The sequence below is a fragment of the Mus caroli genome, chromosome 9 (assembly GCF_900094665.2).
Source record: "Mus caroli chromosome 9, CAROLI_EIJ_v1.1, whole genome shotgun sequence".
In the NCBI taxonomy this organism is placed as follows: domain Eukaryota; kingdom Metazoa; phylum Chordata; class Mammalia; order Rodentia; family Muridae; genus Mus; species Mus caroli.
In genome coordinates this window covers 37,935,426-37,958,230 of record NC_034578.1, presented here as the reverse complement: position 1 = coordinate 37,958,230, position 22,805 = coordinate 37,935,426, and the positions used below count along the sequence as shown (strand labels likewise).

At 46.8% G+C, this 22,805-nt stretch overlaps 1 protein-coding gene across 2 annotated transcripts in view; it reads left to right on the top strand.

The window, feature by feature from the left end:
• The window catches only part of Ubash3b (ubiquitin associated and SH3 domain containing B), a 146,475-nt gene that overhangs the window by 62,735 nt on the left and 60,935 nt on the right, over positions 1 to 22,805 (top strand). Inside the window, exon 1 of one of the 2 annotated variants that reach the window (XM_029481520.1) lies at positions 3,428 to 3,778. The exons of the other annotated variant lie outside the window; for it this stretch is intronic. The gene's annotated coding sequence lies outside the window, so the exon portion shown is untranslated. Of the gene's footprint in view, positions 1 to 3,427; positions 3,779 to 22,805 lie in introns of those variants that run through there. 2 annotated transcript variants of the gene reach the window in all.

Sequence of the window (22,805 nt, the reverse complement as noted above, 5' to 3'; positions counted from 1 at the left end):
AAGCCCATGATGTGTTTTGGAGTGAGATGGTATGTTGGCTAGGATTCACTTAAAATGTTACAGAAAAAAAAAAGAGTTGAATATATGAATAATTCAACAATCTCTTCTTGTAACTATTGGAGCGAGGTGATGTGTACAACGCAGCTTATTATCAGGTATTCTCCGCTTTCGTATGGGTTTGAAAAATCTAAAAAGGCTTAAAAGTGGGGCAGGATCTCTTTTCTTGTTCACTGCAACTATCAGAAACCCTTTGGGACAAGGTGGAGACTTGAATCCAGTGGCAGGTCCAAGAGGGAGGAGGCTGCTGAGGTCTGTGAGGCTTCAGCTTCTGGTGAGGGTCTATGGGAGGTCAAAGTCTGTGTCATCTCAGACTGTGTGGTCTCCCGGTTCTCCATGATTTCATCTCTGATGAGTCCACGGAAGGCACGTGAACTCAGTGCCATTCTTTGTGTTCTCCATTCATAGCACTGGTTCATCTAGGCTTCCGGACAGCCTCCCCAGATCCTCCTAGAGAGGCCCCATCCTAAGTTAGCCTACTTACTTAAGTGTTACACAGCATAGTGCCACATCTCACATCATTAGGCAGCAAGGAGTAGCTCTGCAGCCCACCAGGATACAAATACCTGCATTGTTATTCACCTCTGCCATGTGTGTATCCCTCTCCATCTCTCCATCTCTTTCCTCTTCATCCCCAGAAACCATCATGCAGTCCACCCTCTCATGATGCAGCAGAAGGCTCTGCAGCCACCCATCTCCTCTACAATGGAGGAAAGCCTTGAGGGTTAGTCCATGCCAACATCATATCCTGTTGTTTTCACATATGGCTTTGTACATGTCTTTGTACATGCCTCAGACCAGAGCATTCATGCTGGTCCTTTTGTGGCCCTTTCATTCAGAGTGCAGAGCCCTGAGGCCCAGGAGACATGTTTCCCTGGAGCCTGTCTTCCTATGTACTTCTCACCCCCCTTGCCACACAGATAAACATGCTTTGGATATTAGGTACCAACTTCATGGGTCTTTCCCATCTCCAGCCTCTTGAATACAGATGCTCCCCTCCACTATGATGACGAAAGAACAGTTTTTGTGGAAGGGTGGGCAGAACTTTGACCTGTTTCTGGGCTTTCCAAACACTTGGATGCAGAAAGTGTCCAGAGCAGATCACAGGTTTAGCAGTGACTGTCCTTCCTAATCTGGTATGTTCTGGCACAGAATGCCAAAAAGTTGATGTGTTTACCATGCCGCTGGGACTACATGGCAGTCAAGGCAAGAAAGTAGGTATTTAGCTCACCAGTGAGTTGGCTTGGCTTAAGGTGTTTAAACATTTAGATGTTAAGAAGGTGGCATCTGGTCTGGGAAGGTGACTCAGTATTAAGAGCACACACTGTGCTTGCAGAGGAACTGAATTTGGTTCCCAGAACCCACGGGGAGCAGTTCCTAACAGCCTGGAACTGAAGAACTGGGGGACTGGATGCCATCTACTGACTGCCTCATGCAACCATAACACATTCGCACAGACACACACACAGCACACATGTTACTCTGGTCATTCCAGATATTCTGTTTCCTGTTCAAGACTCAGGACTTGGCTCTCAAATATGCCTCCTGTCACCTGCAGGAAGGCTCACGTGTCCTGTCGTATTGCCTGCAACTTGTCAAACACAGCTCCTGAAACCCTGCTGCAGCACCTGTGCTTATAATGCAGGTGACATCACACTGCATTTCATCTCCTCATCCCCAGGCTTACCCATTTATTGCCATAATCATCTTATTACCAAACTAACCTGTCTTTTGCACTAGTCTTAAGCAAGGGACAATTGAGTGTGCTGGCACTTAACCTAAAGCCTTCTCCTGAAATTCTAACTCACTGACTGGGTTACAGGCACTCTTCAGTAGTTACCAGCTATAAGAGCCAAAATGTTAAATTATCTTTTGAATTATAATTATGCAGCGTAAGTCCGCCTGTTCACACAGTATCAGGACCCCACTTTCCCTCCCTTCTTTCACTGTAATGTTTTGGTCTTTCTCAGGGCATTGTATTAAAGCACTGTATAAACGCCCATCCTTCCTCACACATAATGTCAGACACAGTTTTGAGGGCCTGTCATCTGTCTTTTCCCATCCCCCTTTCTGGTGGGTGAGTCTGTCTCTTGTATGTACATGTTTGTATGTTGGTTCATGTGCTTGGAGGCCAGAAGTCAATGTCTAGTCTCAATTGCTCTCCACCTTATTCTTCCTCCTCCTCCTTTGAGACAGGGTAGCCATGGCAAGCCTGGAACTCTCTATGTTCACTGGCTTCAAATTCACAGAGATTTGCCTGCTTAGTGCTGGGACTAAAGGTGTAGACCACTATGCTTGGATCTCCACATTATTTTCCAAGACCAGGTCTTTTCCTGAACCCAGAGATGAGTGTCTAGCTGGATTGTCTTTCCAGTGTTCTTTGGACCGGTCTACAAGCCTTCAACCCTGGGCTTATGGGCACACACCACACTGCATGGCTTTTTACATAGGATCTTGGTATCTGAATGCAGGTCTTCACGCTTGCATAGCAGGTACTTTTCCCACTGAGCCATCATCTCCTCAGCCCTGACTCTGTCCAATGACACAAACCCCTCTACCACACAGGAAAGGCAAGAAGAGTCTGGATTCAGAGAGTGAATGTAAATGTGGGCAAGCACGTATGTGGCTTCATATACAACAGGAGATATGCTTCTCATGTGTTGTAGAAGACTAACAGCTTCCCACTCATTCTACCTCAAAGCCAAATTAAACTTTAATCCTAAGCGTCACAAATGCACAGTGCTGTCTTCAACTCCATTATTTCTGCAGTTTCCTGACGGCCAATTTAATACATGCTTCAAGGGAAGATATCTGGCAAGGACCGGATGGGGGTATTGACTTTGCAAGGGAAATTCTAACAACAACAAGTATGTCAACAACAAGCGGCTAGAAGCGAATCCCAGCTATCTAAGCATGCCTGTTTATGTGGGTTGGGTGATTCTCACCAAAGCTTGGTCCAAATCTAACTTTCACATCAGCCAGTCTTGCCATTCAACATGTCTGGCTTTTGTCTCTTAAATGGATATCCACAGACAAATTTTACTTCCCACAATCCTCCTGCATCCAGTCTATAAAAATTTTGAGTAGGTCTGGAGTCCTTGCCTTATAGGCACCTATAGGATGTTAACTAATTTTATAGTAGTGAGCAAGCCGTATGCTAATGAACGTTAGAAGCCCTGTGTGGATTCAGGAGAAGTGGTGTCAGCTGTCTGCTAGAATTCAGTAAAGGGGCTTAGAAGAGGGGACAGTGGAGGTGGGTCTGGGAGAAAGGACAGCTGAGTTGAGTCATCAGAAGGTTCATCTCTGTCTTGAGAGTTGCTCTTCAAGTGCTTGGTTCTCATGAGCACAGAAAGAAGGTGATCAGCTTGGGCCATATCAACAGCCTGTAGAGGGCAGGATCTGGAAAAGCTTGGCATATCTGACTCAGGAATAGCACTCTGAGTCAGTGGGATGGGGTGACCAAGGACAAGGTTCCGGGGTGTCTCATGAAGCTAATACTCCACCTGTTAGCCTGGATGGCATTCATAGATTTGCTAGTCATTGACGGGGTCCAGTATGGCTCGGAGGTAGGACCCAGTTGTCCAGAAAGGCTGGGAGAGACAGTTGTCAGCTTGTTCTTTCAGCTCAGCTGAACACGCTGGAGAAGGTGGCGTGCTTTGCACGCTAACCTCGCTGCAACCGCAGTCTTGGCTCACATCTTGAAATAGCTTCTCATCACTGGGTGAGTATTTTGAGATGTTGTTTTCATCAAGGAGGCCCCATTAAAGCAATTCCAGTAGAGCGAAGAATCATGCCCCTGCCCAATCAGGCAAGCTTGTCGAACAGAATCAAAATCAGCTCAGCTCTAACTTTTTTTTTTTTTCTTTTTAGCATTGGCTTAGTAACCAAAAATAAAAACAAAACCAAAAACGCTGTCATTAGTCGTTAGTCATTAGTGGTGGTCAGACATTTGTATCTAAAGTTTCCCTTTAAGTTTTCAGAGCCATCTCTTCTGGCTCAGCATTTTTATGGCCTTTCCTATCACAGTTTTTTTTTTTGCGGACTTCCTGTTTCCTTAGCAAGCTTTCTGTAAACTCATTTTGCCTTTTCTTGAGCCATTCAGGACTGATGCTTTCTCCTTTGGAGGCCAGCGCTCTCTCTGCTCTCGCTCGGCATCTTCTCGATCACTGTGTACCTGAAGGTTAGAGCAATTGCAAATGTTTGGACAGCCTGCAATTATTTGCACTTAAAGGGTTCAGCAGAGAAGGACCAGGGCATGCATTAGGAGTGAACTGTCATTACAACAGTCACCTTGGTGTGGCCCAAAGGCATGCATTCCCCCTTTGTTTACTTGCCCTTGGCATGCACTTAATGTCTTATTTTTAGCATACTCGCTGCCGTCACTCGCAATTACTGTGCTTATGATAAATGGACAACAAAATTGACAGAGAAAAACTCAACATCATGTGACAGAAAAGAAGTGCAATTTAACCTTTTCCTGTCTCCCTCCTCCTTCCTTCCCTTCCTTCATCCTTCCTTCCTGGACAGTGCCTCTGCTATCTCAATCTAAGCTAGAATTCCCTTTGTAGCTGAGGTGACCTTGATCATGGCTGCTTCTTCTTGCATCGCTAGAGTACTGGGATTTCAGCCTCAGTCTCCATACCCAATTTGTTGTCGTTGCCAACACTTCTGTGAGGGAGCCCAGGGCTTCGTGCATGCTCAGCAAGTACTCTACCACCTGAGCTACATCCCCAGACCTAGAGTTTTAACTCTTTGACAAGAACAACTTCCAGAGGCAGGTTACTAGAGAAGTCTTTTGTAGCTAAGGACAGAAACAAAATGAAAGAAAAGGTAAGGCCTGCTCCACTCAGTTACTCTAGCCTCAGTTTCACCCCCTGCTTATGTGGCACCTAAAGATGGGTGTCACCTACTACATGCCATGTTCTACCCTTGGCATAAAGAGTAGGGCGGAGAGTGTGGCTAGTACTCTGAGTGTGTGATGCTCTTAGTTCAACCTGAAACAAACAAAAAGTAAGCAGCAGTCTAATCTAGAGTCTCAAGAAGACCCCCCCCAAAAAAAAAACCCCACTAAATTGCTAATTAAACCCAAACAGAAACAGAAGCATGGCATAAGAGCTCATACCTGGAAGGAAATGCAGAAACTGAGACAAAGCAGTGGAGATTTACTGTGGGACGTGAAAGGGGGTCAGAGACACGGGTGGGAGGTAGTGTTCCTGAAGACAGGCTGCAAGTTTCCTAGCACACAGTGAGGAAGTGTGGCATGCTTAGAAGCCTAAGGAGCACGCTTGTGTGACTGGTACATACAAAGAAGGAGAAATAGCTAAAGGAAGAGGAGTCTGCCAGAAAAAAAAGATGACTCTGGCTTGTCTCGATTGCAACAATGTATCCTACGGGAAGCAGGGCACTCTCAAGATGTAGAATCCTGTCAATTATGGTATAACTGGTTGGAAAGGGCTATGAGTCTTTTAAGTGCTGGAATAGTCTGAGAGCAAGAATAGTCTAAGAGTAAGATGTGAGGGACGGGGAGAAACCAAGATGGACCTAAGGTTTTTAACTTGACGGTATTGGCATTAACCAAAACAAGCAGAGAGAGGCAGCTCTGCAGGCGAAAAGTAATGAGTCCATTTTGAGATTTAATGTAAGGAAAATATGTAAGGAGAGATTTCCAGTGAGGAGCTTGCTCTGGAAGCCCAAAATCTGATAGAAAAGAATTGTTGTTAACTTGGGGATTAGGATGTCAAGAGTGAGTGGCTCAGATCTCTTCCAGAGTTTGTGGCTTGAAAAGAGGAAGACACACAGGCACACCCCCAAGGAATAGCAATTACTAGTGTCTGTGGAGAAGTGAGCAGGCGGAAACAGTGAGAGAAAGCAGAGGAAAAAGCAAAGGAGGCCGGTGTCTGGGAAGTAAGAGAGGACAGGAGTGTCCATGATGGGAAGTCCTATTGAAGGGTCAGGTGACCTTCGCAGAGCCCATCAAATGGAGCGCAGTGAGTCCTCTCTCATGACCACTCACTCAGTGACCTTGGACTGCCCGTTAATTTTACACTAAGCTCTTATGTAAATCAGAATGCTTGTGTGCAATTTAGACAGCAGCCAAATATTAGCCATTATTATTCAGAGTCACGGAATGGTTATTTTGGAACTTTAGGGAAGCCGGTGTTAGGGAAGTGCCATATTAGAATGGCTTTGTTTGTTCGTTCGTTTGTTTGTTTGTTTATTATCAAGACAAGATCTCATTTTGTAGCCCTGGCTGGTTTAGAATTTACAGAGATCATCCTGCCTCTCTGCCTCTCCAGTGCTAGGGTTAAATATGTCTGCCACCATGATTAGCCTGTTTTGGGTGGTAGTAGGGGGGGAGGCGGGGGGGGGGCTTTGACATGTGAGTCCCTATATCAGAGGTAGGTGACGTCCTTTATTCCTTGCACATTCTGTACCTTGTGTCTGCCCACCTCACCCTCCTGGGTGGACGCTGGAATCTAAACTCAAGTTTTCATGTTTTACAACAAACACTTTTCACACTGAGCCATGCCTCTAGCCCCAAGTTTACTTACAATGGGCCTCCCACTTGATCACTAATTGAGAAAATGCCTTACAGCTGGATCTTGTGGAGGCATTTCCTCAACTGAAGCTCCTTTCTCTGTGATAACTCCAGCCTGTGTCAAGTTGACACACAAAACCAGCCAGTGCAACTAGTGTGGCTACCCAACTTGTTTTAGGAAAATTTGTCATAGCAGTAGAAAGAATAGAAAGAAAGAATCCTAGAGGAATGAATTATGTGGGTGATGGTGGAAGAATTTTGAAATTGAACAATGACAACACACATGTAGCCCTTTAACCTTGGCTAGGTAACACCTCAATGACTAGGGTTCGTCATCAACAAAGTGGGAATATCGTACACTGAGGCTCTTTTGAGTTATGTTTTGCTTTAAAAAATATTCTAGGCATCTTATATCAAGCATGCGAGGTGGTACTGAGCGCACAGGAAGCACTTTAGTCATTATCTGTCCACCCTTTCTTGCTTCCCTTTGTTTTCAAGGCAAGTATGAGGGCTGAGGGGAACAAAGTATTTAGCCCACAAGTGTGCAGGCTGGAATGTGATTCACAAGCATCCATATAAATGTCAGGTGACTGCAGCAGCCTGCCTATGGTTCGGCACGCAGGAAGCAGAGTCAGGGGATCTCGGAGAAAGCTGGCTAGCCAGAGGAGCTGACCTGAATTCTGAGTTCAGCAAGAGACGGTACTTCTGTAAAGTAGAAGGCATTTGAGAAAGATACCCAACCACAACCTCTGGTCTTGACACACAGGTACACATATGTGCCCTCACACATGAGACCGTGAATAGACCCACACAAGCACATGGAGATTGATTTCCCAAGTTTGCTATACTAGAAGAAAACAACAATCTTGTCTTCCAAGAAAACTGTCTATGAAAGGTGAAGTATAGCAGTTTATGGCTGCAAATGTCTGTGATCCCTGCATGCCACAGGCTTAGAAGAGAGGCTTTCTGAGTTTAAGGCCAGCCTGGGCTACCATATGAGTTCTAGGCTATTCTAGGCTACAAACTGAGACTCTGTCTCAAGACAATCAATGCACAACAACCAGCAAAACAAACCATAACAAGGAGAAGGTAGGATATGTATATATCTCTGGCTACTTCCTGGTTTGTCGAACTGACACCATATTGAATCAGGGTGCCACCTTTCATATTTGGATGTGGGTACAGGCAAAAAAGGAATAGAAGAGCAAGAAACTCTTAGTCATTGACCCACAAAGAAGCAGAAAATATCTTCTCCAACACTTTCACCCTGTATTTCATGGTAGCTGATTCTGTTAAATTATTATTATATTTTTTGACTCTGAAAACACTATAACTGGGTGTATTTCTGTAGAGGCAAATGCTCTATATGTCTGACATTTGCACACTCACTATTTGATTCCATTTTGTTCTGTTCATTCAGTAAATATTTACTGTGAGTCTGCTCTGTGTCTGGCATCTGCGGTGCCCAGAAGGGCAATACCCAGCTCCTTAGTCAGATCGCTCCCCTGTTTTACAGCACAGCCCATATTTTGCTGGAGTCCTAGAGACATACATTTTAGTAGATTGTGGGCAATTGTTACAGGAGCCACCAGTTGGCTTTAAAAGCAGGTTGGGTGGCCACAGGAAAAAAAAAGTAACTGAGAATATAGATAGTATTTGATCTCAGAATGGGAGTTGGATTTTCCCAGGTGAGGTGAAACAGATGGGGTTCCCTCTGGTACTCAGATGAGAAAGCACACACTTGAAAGAGTCTGGCTCAGCTGGCAAGATGGCTCAGTGGTTAAAAGGGTTGCTGCCAAGCCTGAGGACCTGAGTTTGCTTCCCAGAACCCACATAGTGGAAGGAGAGACCCAACTCCCACAAACTGTCTTGGGTCTTCCCCATGAGCACTGTACTTGCAAATGCCCATGTGCACATGCGCACACACACACACACACACACTCCAAAAGTAAAAATAAACAATTAATAAAGCAACAAACTAGGCAGCTCTGAACAGGGTGAGCCACTCACAACTGCAGTATTTGCATAGGACACCAACAGCTGCTTACTAGGAATAGTGTGTGTCTCCTCAGTACCCACCAGGGTGGGAATCCAGGATGCCAAACAGATACCAAAGTGCAAGGATGCTCATGTCCCTTATGCACAATTTAGTGTTTCTTGTCACCGGCACCCACCCTTCCATATACCTCAGGCCTCTTGGTTACGTGTCATGCTCGACACACTGTAACTGTGATGCATTCATTTATGACTGCTGCAGAGCTCCTCCTACCAAGTAGGTCCTCCAGGGTAAATGGCTTGTCAGGCCTGGCAGCAGGTGCCTTTACTGCTGAGCCATCTCTCCTAGCTTCAAAGTCTGTCTGTCTGCCTGTCTGTCTGTCTTTCTCTCTCTCTGTTTCTGTCTCTCTCTCTCTCTCTCTCTCTCTCTCTCTCTCTCACACACACACACACACACACACACAGTATTTCAGATTGGTATAATTTAAAGATTGTGAGGTCACATGAGTCAGCTTCTGCTCTAGGGTCTCACACAGGGTAAAAATCTCCATTTCTCTGACTTCTGTGCTCTGTGTTTTCTTGTACATCGAATTGTGAAATCCTCTGTTTGACCTTCATCCTAATATTGCAAGCAATATTTCAACCTGCAGAAACAAACCTGAACAGAGAGACAGTCCTATAAGCAGGGCTTGGCCACGTTGTTTACTAATATGTGAACTTTGGCATGGTGAGTGTGATGGCCCCTTTGTTGGCTTCATTTCAAAACCCCTTTACTGGATTCAGTTCCCAGAGTGGTTATTCACACTAAAGGATCTGTGGAGTATGCTAAATACCTCAAATGCAGCGTCTTCTGGTAGGAAGCTGACTCTTTAGGATTAGGAGGCCCAGGGGGGGCCCTCCCTCACTTGTCAGACAATACAGACCAACAAGCAACAAGTGGGCGACTCCCTTTCCCTCTCCTAAGGCCCCACAGACATGAACTCTCTGAACTTGGGTGGCCTGGCAGCTTCTGAGTCCGCAGTTCCTTCCAACCCCTCCCCTCTTCCTCCCGTGGGTTTTGCTTCCTGGACCCTTTTACCGACCATGGAAAGCATCTTTGAACAAGTCCTTGGGCTTCATCCCCCCCCCTCAGCAGGTCAGCCCCTCAGGGACAGCTCTCCCACACTCAGCAGAAACTTGGTCTACCACCTGGCACAAGCCAAGATCTAGCCTAGATGGATGACCCGAAGACCCTGTCCCCGTGAACATAGCACAAGGAACAGATGGCCTCTGAGGTCATCCCATGTGTCTGCTTCCCTGATAGACTCTTCCTCACTTGTCACACAGCATGACGTCACCAGGCACAGTGTGAGCCAGGGAATGGTGCAGCCTGGGAGGCTTGGGAGGGGCTTGGCAGAAAAGGAGCAGGACTGGGAGAAAGAAGGAGAGGTTAAGACAATGTTCCTTCCAGACAGCCTGAGCAAGACAAGCCAAAGAGAGGAGCAAAAGTCTCTCTAGGCTCCACCCTGAAGGGCTCCAGGAAAGGAAATTCCAGGGCTTCCCCTGAGTGCAGCCCATCCTCTTTCCTGTGGTCTCTGCTGTTCCTCTCTGCGGGGCCCAGCTGTTCAGAGTGCTAGGTCTGAAATGAAGAGAGCTGTGAATGACATCACATACAGAGAGTCTGGTCTGGTCCCTCTCTTCTGTTCCATCTCATCTCCTTCCTTCGTGCATGCTGTCACTGGATCTAGTCTCCTAGGCTGGTCTGGGGGCTTCCTGAGACATCTCTCACTCCACCCTCCAGCACCCCTTTGTAGAGAAAAAAACAGCAAGGGACCTCTGCTCACTTCAGAGCATAGAGACCCATGTCCTTTAAGGGTGGCTGCTGAGGACAAATGGTTTTCATCATTTTTTTTTCTCAGAAAGAGAGACAGGGAGGGCTGGGGTGCTGGTTTGTGCTCGCCTAGAGCACACAAAGCTAGGGCTTCATCCACAACATCACTAAAGAAATGAGTGATGGAGCCAGACTGACATCCCAGCACTCAGAAAGGCAGGAGCATAAGAAGTGTAAGGTCTGCTTTGGCTGCACAGGAAGTTTGTGGCCAGCCTTGGCTATATTTGTTCTGTATAAGGAGAGAGAGAGGAGAGAGATAGAGAGAGCCACAAAGGTCATTCACATATATAAGTGTTATTTTCCTATGACTTCTCATGCTTGTGGAAATACATGTGTGTATGTGAGTGTGTGTGTGTGTGTGTGTGTGTGTGAGAGAGAGAGAGAGAGAGAGAGAGACCAAGTAATCGAGTGCTGTGTAGTAAGCAGTCCATGTCATGAGGTGAGGCGGGCGGTTCCCTTTTCTTTCTCAGACCTTCCCATGTAAGCCCTGTCCTTTCGTTCAGAACCAGGGTGGCATGGGGCATGGCAGCGCACACCTTTGATCCCAGCATTGTGGAAGCAGAGGCAGGAAGATCTCTGAATTCAAGGCCAGTCTGGTCTACAGAGGATTTCCAGGACAGCTAGGGTCACACAGAGAGACCCTGTCTCGCAAAAACAGAGACAGAAGCAGGGTGGGGAACTTTAGTTGTGACAATCCTGACAGTGGGGAGATGGGTGACCAAAGTCTGTTTTGAGACCTTGGAAACAAGAAACTTAATCTCTGCTCTTAGTTCCTTGTCTGTAAAATGGGCACATGATAACCTCCCAGACGATCTTATCTCAAAGATTAAAGATTCACAAGGGGCAGACACTGTGACTTGGGTGGCTACATAGGTGAACTGTTGCGACCCTTCCCAGCCAGGACAATCCTGTGTGGGATCTGGGCCAAGTCCTGACTCTATAGAGCTCAGCTTCCTGCCTGTGAAGGCCATGAGATGAGGTATCCTTCAGTGTCTAGCCTTGCACCAGGACCCTTCTCAGCAGCTCCTCATTAGCACCCGCAGCTCCACACAGGTTTCCTGTTTTGCAACAGAAGAAAATTTTGGGTGCTGGCACTTTAACAACTTAGCCTGGGTGTGTGGAGGTGTGAATGTATGAGTTTGTGCTGTTGTACACATGAATGTTTATGTAGGAATGTGAGTTTGAGTGTGTGTGTGTGTACATGTGTATATTAGATGTGTGTGGGGGTGAATGCATGCCAGTGTGTGCTGGGTAAGTACATGGGCATTGCTGTGTGCAGTGAAGCGTTGTATATTGGTGTGAGCTACTTGTGTATCATTGTGCTTACTTGATCATGCATGACTGTGTGTGAAAGCATATGCGTGACAGTGCCTCCGTGTGTGAGTGCTGTGTGCCAGGAATTCCGTGATGACGTGTGCTTGACTTGGGGCCTGGCAAAGCACTCCACAAAACCGAGCTGTATCCCTGCGTGTGGTCACATTTGTAGCTGTGTATCACGTGAATGCAGTCGCATGAGCCTGTGTGTGTTTCATGGGATGCTGTGCATCCCATATGACAGTGGGTTGAGCCAAATGTGTTACAGTTCTTCTTAACCTGAAGAAGGCCAGCTGAGGCCCCAATTGGAGCAGCTAGATTAGCTGTGGAGGGTGGTTAGCACTATATCTTCCCAGGGGCATTCCTGCCCAGCCGCCTAAAAAGCTCACTTCTCAGCCTGCCCAAGGTCCTTTGCTTTCCAAACTTTGAAACGGAAAATTTTCTACCACTTCAAAAAGGTTTCATTAGGCGTAAGATCACAGTACAGAATGGATTCCAAGCCTACTAGCTTGAAGGTCTAGGTCATTTCTTTGCCCCCTGATATGTAACAGTTCCTGGCAGGGAGCAGATCCAGCCAATTCATCAGCAAGTGTCTACCTACCCTAGGCTGAAAGACTCTTGAGATTCAAGGCATTTCATAGCAAAATCCTTGACCTCAGATAGTTTACTGTCGGGGAAGACAACCCCAGTCCCATACATACATACATACATACATACATACATACATACATATCTGAAAATGAGTCAGATATGGGTATTGCTGGGTGACAGTGGGATCATTTAGGGCTCTTTCTGGAACTATTTCGATGGGACTAGTCTCATTCTGGTTACTAGTAGAAGAACGTCATACCTTTTCTTCATTTAAAAAAGTAATAGTGTTACATGGGCTTTAAAAACCATCTATGTTTATTAATTTACTGGGAATGGGCATGTGCTTGTGTGAGGTCAGAGGATAACTCTTGGGAGCTGACTGCTGCCTTCTACCCTCAGGGTCTCAGAGACTCAACTCAGGTCTTCCTTCAGGTTGGTTGGCGCCTTTGCTCCCTGGGCCATCTCACCAACCAGCACAGGCTTTTGAGAACAACGAATTTCCCTTATTGAGGAAACACAGTAGTCTCTCCTTCTCAGTGTTTCCTTACCCCTTGCTGGTAGCCTTGTGGCTTCTAGCACCTTCGTTCCTACCTCTCTTCACACTCTGCTCTCTTCTTATCTGAATGACAACATTCCATGGACCCATCCAGGCTCAGCTCAGATCTTTCCCTGTCCGTGGGGAGAGTTAGCCTTTCCTCCCTGCTGTGTTTTAGGTGGCAGGGGTGTATGTATATAAGGGTCAGGGTTCTTTCTTTTGCACTCAACTGAGCTCCTGGAGGGAGGAGACTCTCATCTCTTGCTGAATCTGTCTGTGCCAAGTGCAAAGCCCTGTCCTTAGACACTCAGTACCTACTGGAAGGCTGTGTGGATGGAGGGTGGCCGGATCCAGTGTTTTTTTTCAGAAGTGCGGTTCCAGGCCTAGAATGGCCCCAAGCAGGATCTCCTTTGATGTAAGAAGAAAGTAAGCAGAGGGTGCCTCATGTCACGTGACGTCAAAACCCTGTGTTGTAGCAGAAGTCACCTGAGGTGGAGGCTGGCGAAGCAGCCCTGCCACACATGGGCTGGCTGTGCGCCCAGGCTGGGTACCTCCTCCCTGGGAAAATCTCAGTGTCAGGAGAGGAGTGTTCTCAATGCAGAGTGAGTGACAGCAGATGTGGAAGGAAGTGACTGAGTTGGGACCTTGAGGGCTAACAGAAGAATTCTGTCAAGTGTTGAGAGACCGCAGAAGAGGGTTCATTCATTCCACTCTTTTAAAAGGTTTTAATATTTTAATTTTGTGTGTGGTGTGTGTACACACTTGTGTGTGTGTGTGTGGCAGTCGGAGAACAACTTGTGGGCGTTGTTTATCACGTGGTTTCCAGGGATTGAACTTGGGTCATCAGGCATAGGCACGGGCAAGCATGTTTGGCCTCTGAGTGATGGTGCAATCCCATCAGCTCCTCCATTCTTATTTTATGCATTTCCAGGACATGCGCTGCGAGCTCCATTGGAAGACAAAGCTAAGATAAGACACAGAACCTTTTCCTGAAGGACTGCACAGTCCTCTGGGGGAATCGAGATAAGGAACTTGTGGGAGTTACCAGGAGATTTGCCACTCAGAAAGGAACAGTTCTGGAAAGTTTTGTGCCGATTGGCTAAGTTTTAGCTTGGTCTTAAAGTCACCTTCTAATTTTAGGAGGTAGAAAAGGGGGATATGAACAACCCCAGGGGAAGAGCAAAGTAGCTGGGACCCCCACAGAGAACTACAGGACACAACTGGGTGGGGAGGTTTCTAAGGCTGCTGTGCTAGCAGGGATGTGGAAGTTCTAAAGGATTTTAAGCAGGACAATGGCTTGGTCCAAGGTAATTTTATTAAAGGGAGGACTGGGCATTCGGGGAATGCAAAGGAAGGGGAAGCAGCAGCTGAGAGATTCCTGAAGCTGCTCAAACGAGATCACACACACACACACACACACACACACACACACCAGGGATGAAATGAACCAATAAGTGAGAGCATGGATCAGAAAGAGCAGAGCAGAGCGACCTGGTGGCAGCAGCCAGTACCTGGGGCTTATTCTCTTTGCTGCTGTGAGAACCATGCTGAGACAAGTCAGACAGGAAGGGAAGCCAGGCACCACAGTGTACATCTGTGATCTCAGTACCGGGAAAGCTGGCGATGGAGGATGGAGAGTTTAAAGCTGGCCTAGGCTGTCTAACAAGACCTTGTCTCAGAAGACCAAAAATAAATAAATATGGGAAGGGAGAAAAAAATACGTTACCAGAAGAGACAAAAGTACCAGTGTCATGGGTCCCGTGTTTTAAGTGGTGGCTCTGATACTTTGAACAGTTGTCTATTCTGCCGGAGTGACCTTCCCCTACCCAGCCAGCCCCATGGGGAGCTGTTGAGAAAACAAAACAAGATAACCTGTGTTTTAGTTTCTTTGTACACACCAGGGTCAGCACCTGCAGTGATATTGGTTGGTTTAGGCTGCTGCAGTTAAAAGATAAAAACCAACTCTGGGGAGGGCCAGCGAGGGTCCGCGAGGTCATGATGATGTTGGAAAGTTTTCATTATAGAGACAAAGAAAACTGGTAGAGCTGTTCAGCCTGGACAGAACAAGAGTATCTTTACCCGCTTAGGGTGTGCAGCTGAAGACACACTTCTATAGTCAGAAGCCCTAAGTTCAAATCCTGTGTCTGCCACTTAAGATTCATATACTGCCTTGTGCACATACCGTTTTCCCTTCTGAGCCTCAGTTTCCTCGCTTGTGCAGTGGGGATGATGATAGTGAGCTAGAAGAATGTGCTGAGCCTCTGACATAATAGTGGTCTACCTGTCGAAGAGATTCCGTGACACCGAGCAGGTAAGGAGACAGAACAGTGTGTGACACACTCCATGGGAACACACAGCCTCGGCTTTGAAATTAGGATGGGATGCTAATTCCCTGCAAAATTGTGAGCTTGGAGATTTGCTGCAGGCTTTAAGAGATGCAGTGACAGAAGGAAAAAATAGAGCTTCCTCACACAGTGGCTTGAAACGGACAGAAACTTACTTCTTCCCTGTTCTCGGGGAAAATGGAGAACTGCCTGTTACTTAGCCTCCTTTCTTCTCAAGTGGGCTAAATCACTTGTCTGTGTCACTTACTGTGGACCACTGATGAACACATTTATCTCCTTTGGTCTTCTCCGAATACTTCCATTTCCTTCCTAAAATTGATTTTGAACCCAGAACAAGAAATAATATTTTTTTTTTTTTGTCAAAGATCAGTCAAAGGACCAGAGAGTTGTGATCCTCAGAGAGTGGCTCTGAATTGTGAGCCAGTACCTGGCCCTGTTGCACACATGTATGCTTTAAGCTGACTCCCCTCAAGCCTTTTGGCTCTTATAACACCACATGTTAGGGAGATGGGGGCGGGTGTGGAGTGTAGGAGAGTCCTGAACGATGGCTGTGTTAACATGGAGAACATCTTCATGGCTGATGGCTGGGATGACAAAATGTTCTCGTTGCCAGAGTAGCCTCTACACTCTCTGTGCCCTAGACCACACATGGCAGGCTGGTTATTGCCATTGTGAGAGGAAGAGCTGTCTGCTGACACATTCTCAGGTTGGCTCCCTTGTGGCTTTCGATGCCAGCGGCACCCCTCCCCAGGGAAGCAGCTGATTCATGTACCGCATGCATGTCTCCAGTTGGTCTCTAATTTGTGAGGTTGGCAGCCTGGAATGTAGTCATTGCAAAATGATACTAATCTCCCAGCTGAATTCCAGAGTGGAGGCTGTCTCTGTGGATGCCGTAATTGTATGTAGCCAATAATTACTGCTATATGAAGGCACTTTGTGTATTGGCAGCACTTGCCTAGGAAGATAATCACAGTTATTTGCATGGTGCTTTGCACGGAGCTCCTAGAATATTAACACAAGACATTCACTGGGTGCCCATGGACACCAGGTGCTGTTCGTGTAAAACCCCCAAACAGCACTCTGTGTATTATTCCATCCTGTGCAATCAATGAAGCCACCATGGGCTAGCTGTGTTATCAAATGTGCCCAAAGGCTCCCCACTCCTGAGAGGAGGCAATTATTCAAACTCAGCTCCCCATGTTTGACCACTTCACCCTACTCGTGAGAGTTGGTGAGGACATAATTATTATTCCTCTCTCTTGGTGGGGGTGGGGACTGGAGGGGGGGCAGTGTCTCACTACTCATGTGGCCCAGACCACATCATTTTAATTTAATTGGTGCAATCTCAGTGTCCAAAAAAAAAAAGTTTCCCTGAATTTCTGGTATATATCAGTCTTGGCCTGAAGTTTCAGGCTCTGTATTTAGTGTGCTTACTAATAAAGGCTAGTGTCTTGACAGCACAGTGTGTGCACCAGAAGGCTGGTGATAGATGAGCCACGATGGAAGATGTCAGCCTTCCTCTCTGCTGGCAACCCATCAGGCTGGATGGCCATTCCACTCACATATATGATGCACCCTCAGTTGTGCCCTGGAATTGTACATTTTTTATTTAAACTCTCAACGCTGCAAAGAGCTCCACTCAGTCAGTACTATGTGTACAGTCAATACTATGTGTATGAAGGGCACTGTTATCTGGATAGCCCCATCCCTAAGGCGAGGCACTAAATCCACCCATCCTTCTGCAGCACAGCCCGGGAGACACTGTTCTTCTCTGAGGCATCTTGTGAACCGAGTCCAGGGAAGCTGAGAGCCTGGAGTCTGCTGAATTCTCCTGGCAGGTGCCATTTCAATTCTGCCTTGCTAGAATGTTGATTCTCAGCAGAACCGTGAGACCCTAGGGGTTTTCAGGCGGGGGGGGGGGTCATGCTTCTTCACCTGAGTTTTCAGATTCTAACCCAAACTCTTCTGTCAACCTCCCCTCTCCTCGGACATACACACCTGCGATCTGTCAGTAAGACTCGTGCCCTTCTGTACCCTGTTAGGAAGGTGGAATAATGTTAGGGTTGGGAATCTTAGGGCTGTGCTAGTTACATTTCTGCTGTTGTGGTAGAGGACCCTGACAGAGCATCAGTGAAAGAGAAAGCCTTTATTCAGCTTACAATTCCCGATTGTAGCCCTTTGTAATGGGGAAGTTAAGGTCAGAACTTACAACAGCTAGTCAGGAGAGGGGTGAAGTGAAGCCATGTGTGCCTGATGCTCAGGTAGCTCTCTCTCTCCTTTTAACAATCCAGGACTGAAAACCATCGAATGGTCTTGCCCACTTTCAGGCTTGATATTGCCATATACATTAAGGCAGCCAGGACAGCACCCCCACACCCCACCCCACCTCCAACGTGTCCCCAGGCCACCCCTGATGTAGCTAACCCCTTAGTGAGATTCACTTCTAGGATGATTCTTGGTGTCATGTCAACCTGGAAACTGGTTTTACACAAGTATCACTAAGGAAGATACACTGGCACCAAGGGTGTGTGTGTGTGTGCGTGTGTGTGCGCGTGTGTGTGTGTGTGTGTATGCATGTGTGATGAGGATAAGGTAGCTGACTCCTCAAAGCAAACTCTTGCATTGCGAAGCATCTTCCCTCCTCCATTTCCTCCCCTCTTCCAGTCTTCTGGAAGCAGCCTGGGTTTTTGTCTGCAGCCCTAGGAGCAGTGAGTGAGGTGTACCGAGCCCTCTCTGCCAAGCCTTTAGAATTAGCCTACGGGCTGGTTCCCGGCTGAGATCAGCTGTGGCTGGTCCTGGAGATGTTTCCAGCCTAACCGTGTTCAGCTTCAGGGCCATCAACAAGACCCACCTCCTGGCTCCAGCCTGCCCTATAATTAGGTGTTTTGATTGGATGATTTGCTTATACTCTGCCAGAGCTGTTGTGCTGTCTGGGGTCTCACAAAGGCAGTGCTGCTGCTGCCTGGCTGGCTGCAGCCTGCTCTACTGAGGGTGGAGTTCATTTTGAGGAGGAAGGAGTGGAGACCCCACATGCTGACCTTCTGTGGCCGCTGATCATCTTCCAGGGAGCCGTGGCTGGTAATGGTGGCCCCTGTCTCTCCGGGATGCCTTTGTTAAGCCACGGGCCTCTACTTCAGGTCCCTCACTGCTGCATCTCCTCTTAGACACACCACCTTGTCCAAGTGAGAAAAGCTGTTAGAGAAATAGTTTCCTAGGGTTTTTATCTCCTCTGTAGTGCTGGGAATAGAGCCCAGGATGTCACACTTGCTAGACAAGAACTCTACCACTCAGCACATCTCCCAATCTGGTCACTGGGGTCTGATCCAGGGTGGGACTGATTGCCACATTCAAAAATAGATATCTAAATTAAAGCCTCAAGTACCTGAAACTTTAGATTCTTTTGTTTGGGCTGGGATTATATCAACTTACACAATGTTTAAAAATAGAAAAATTAATTATTACAGTTTAACAAATACAGATATTTGAAATATTTGTACTAAAACATAGAAGCAACTGAAGCAAACATATATAGTCCACCTGAACAAGCTACTTTTCCATACCGTTTTCTATCTGATGTACCTTATCACCACCACACATGCCTTTTTTTTTTTTTTTTTGGGCCAACCTATAAAACCAGTCACCCTCTCCCATCCCTAAAATCCCTATTTAGTGAGGAGCTGAAGAGCGTTGTCCCAGTATTTGCCCAGTACCTGATGAGGGCCTTCCTGGTGTATTATACCATTATGCCATGATGAGGGACATTAGATCATAGAACCAATGTGCCAGCTTAAGTCTCACCCTCTTCATGTCAAACCAAAGATACCATCAAAGGGGCCTTACTCCCTTGACATCAGCTAATCCTAATTACCTCTCTAAGAACCTCCCTCCAAAGGCAAACGTGAGAATTAGATCTCGTGTACACAGATTCCTGCAGGACACATTTCATGCCATAGCAGGTACCAATTCCTCTCTCTCCAGAGCTGGTCAACATTACTAAGGAGAAGAGACACACAAAACAACCAGAGAACAAACCCAGAAAGAAGAGCATATTCTAAGGTCAAATAAGGTGACCTAAGAATGCCAGGGCAAGGGCTAGATAGATGGCTCTGCTGTTAAGAGCACTGGCTGCTCTTCCAGAGGACCTGGGTTCAATTCCCAGCACCCACATGGCTACTTACAACCTTTTTTGGCCCTAGTTCCAGGCAATCTGAAATCTTCTTCAGGCTTCCTTGAGCAGTACATATACATTGTACTTAGACATATGTGCAGGCAAAACACCCATGCACATAGAAATAAATTAATTGTTTTATAATGTCATGGTGATTGGGGCTGAAGTGACAGACAGGGTGAAGTCCCTGGGAGAGGTTTGGTGTTGAGGGTGGGAGGGGAGCAGGCTGAATTAAGTAGGGGTATGCATGTAGCAAACAGAACCAGGCTTTCTCAGTTCAGCGGAGTCCAGCATGATAGACATAGGGGCTTCCTGGTCAAATGGAGCACAGGATAGACTTATTTAGCTTATTTTATGTGTATGAGTATTTCACCTGCATGTATGTATGTGTGCCATGCCTGTACCTGACACTTGAAGTCAGAAGAAGACATCTGATCCCTTGGAACTTCCTAGTTGTGATAGCTGTGAACTGCCAGGCAGTGCTGGGACATGAACCCAGGTCCTCTGCAAGAGCAACAAGTACTCTAAACCAATGAGCCATCTCTCCAGCCCCCAAACTTGTTGATAAGCTAAGCCCTGTACCTTGTTTTCTCTAAAGAATTGCTTTCTTGTCTTTTCTGTTGTCTTTACTACTGGACATAAAACAGTACGCTTAGCGCTCTCTCCATGTGTATTATTTAATTAGTCGCCAATCAAAGGTATTAAAAAAATGTGTGTCTGATCTTAATATGCAAAAAAAAGTCTTGACATTCTCTACATAATAAGAATATAGTGGTTATACATTACATTTGGCTTTATTGGTATTAGAGATTATTTCAAATATTTGGGGGCTACGGATACATAAAAAGAACTTGTCTCAAAATAAAAGAGAAAGGAAGGGAGGGAGGGAGGAAGGGAGGAAGGAAGGAAGGAAGGAAGGAAGGAAGGAAGGAAGGGAGAGAGAGAGAGAGAGAAAGAGAAAGCAAGGAAGGAAGGAAAGAAGGAAGGAAGGAAGGAAGGAAGGAAGGAAGGAAGGAAGGAAGAAAGAAAGAAAGAAAGAAAGAAAGAAAGAAAGAAAGAAAGAAAGAANAAAGAAAGAAAGAAAGAAAGAAAGAAGAAAAGTAAAGCTTTGGGGAGGGTATTCATGTGTCATCATGCCATTTTCTATAAGAGACCTCTGCATCTATTTTAATATGTGTATTGGGGATGGGGGGATGGGGTCCCAGAACCAGAAGTCTTTGGGAGAAACCAACTGGGTTGCAACTGAGAAAGCAACTGGAAGATCAGACCGTGTCACGTGACTAGCGTGTCACGTGACTCAGAGAGACTATCTGGTCCCCTCTACAGTGAAGGACCAGAGCAAGGCCGATGGCTGCCACCCACGAGGAAGGGGCTTGGTGTGGCTGTTTTATCTAGCACTCAGTATTGTAAGCATGACTCTTGCTTTGGTATCTGGCCCAGTTCCCAGTGAGGATTCTTCCCTCCCCCTCCTTCCCTGCAGCCATACCTCGGTTTTATCTACTCATTTCAGCTCTAGATGGAGGAAACCACAGCCCCACTTCCTCCCCCTGTGGGTAAAAGAGACTCCCAGCACAGAGAAACACATAAGGTAGTAGAAGTGGAAAGGGCCCGAGAACTCCATGAGCCCCTTTCATTTCCTATAAGCTCGGGGAGGGTGGAGGACACGCCAAAGGTCATGTAATGGTTGCTGGGACTAGAGCCTGGCTGTCCCTCCAGCATCAACCTTCTATCCACCTGCCCAAGAGCTCATCAAAGGGATGGCGAAAGGATACAGGGTGCAGCCGACAACGTAGATCCTCAAGTCTGAGGTCACTGCATACTGTGCCTTGGCTTCCCTTGACCTTGAAGATGTGTCACCCCGTCCCCACCCCACACCCCCACAATTCCCAGCTCTGTGCAATGGGGAGGATACATAATGTGATCCAATCACTTCTGCATCTGGGAGGGCATCACTGAAGCCACAGCGAGATGAATGTAAGTTAATACCTGCTGTCAGCCTCAAAGTGCACACTGCCATGATTCTTAATACTTTAGCTAGAGGACTGCAGCCATTCTGTCCCCATCTCAGCTTCTCCACTTCCCACCTGAGCCAAGGAACAAGACTCTGATAACTCGGAGAGCCATCTTTGGACTTGTCACCTGTTGTGGGGCGAACCTAAACACGGGAAGACATTGTAAAGGAAAGAGAAGATTGGGCTTTGATTGGGGAGGGGAGAGGACCATGAAGGAGTGGGGTGCCAGCAAGACAGAAAACTGCACAGACAAGCACACACCCTCTGCTTCTGTGTTCACCAAAGAGGTTCCAGCCCAGACCTGGTTATCGCTCCCTCCCACTCCACTGGGGATGCTGTATCAGTGAAAAAGGAAGTAAAGCAGGGGAAGTGACTCATTAGGATCCTCCCCTAACCCACCCACCCCCACCCCCACCCTCAGACAGAAGTGTATTTTGTCAACTCAGACTCAAGGTCCTATCTGTGTGAACCTGGTTGAATTATATTCAGGAGAGAGGGGGAGGGGTTAGGGAGGGAGGGAGGGATGAGGAGAAGCAAGAAGAAATAGGGGAGGGAAGAAGGAGAAGAAGGAGACAGAAAGAGGGAGAGGGGGGAGAGAGAGAGAACGAGCTAGTATAGCCATAGACCACGGATTTGCTTCTGCTTCCCTTCTGATATTCATAGGCTGATTTAACTGTGAGTACTCCAGGGTCCTGGAGTTCATTGTGGAGTCTTGTATCTGAACACCACAGTGACCCCATTGCTTTTATCACAGAGGATGCTGGACATGGCGTTCTGGGGCAATTCATGAACTGGTTAAGGAGGAGGAAGAATGATTAAGTTAGGACAAAAGGAATCAGGCCCCATGTAGGCATAAGCAGTACCACATGTTGGCCTGACAGGAATCAAGGCTGACCACATTTGGGGGCAGCATTTGAATGTAGCAATCAGAAAAGGCCATGGGGAAATTTCTTGAGAGCATCTGACCTTGAAGTACATGCAGAGCCACCCAGAGCTAAGTCAGACCCTCCCCTTCCTACTCCAGAAACAAGAGACCACATTTTGGTAGCAGAGCCAGTGACTAGCTGAAACTTCCACATGTAAGCTAACACACACCCTGTCTCTGTCTCTCTGCCTGCCTGTCTGTCTGTCTGTCTGTCTGTCTGTCTCCCTGTTTCCTTATCTTTCCTTTTTTTTAAAACCTTACCCAGACATAGTGGTCCACACTTATAGTCCCAGCACTTGAGGCAGGAGAATTGCTAGATTGAGGCCAGCTGCATAGTAAAACTCTGTCTTAATTTTTTTAATTAATTTATTTATTTTATTATATGAGTACACCATTGCTCTCTGCAGGGATACCAGAAGACGGCATCAGATCCCATTACAGATGTTTGTGAGCTA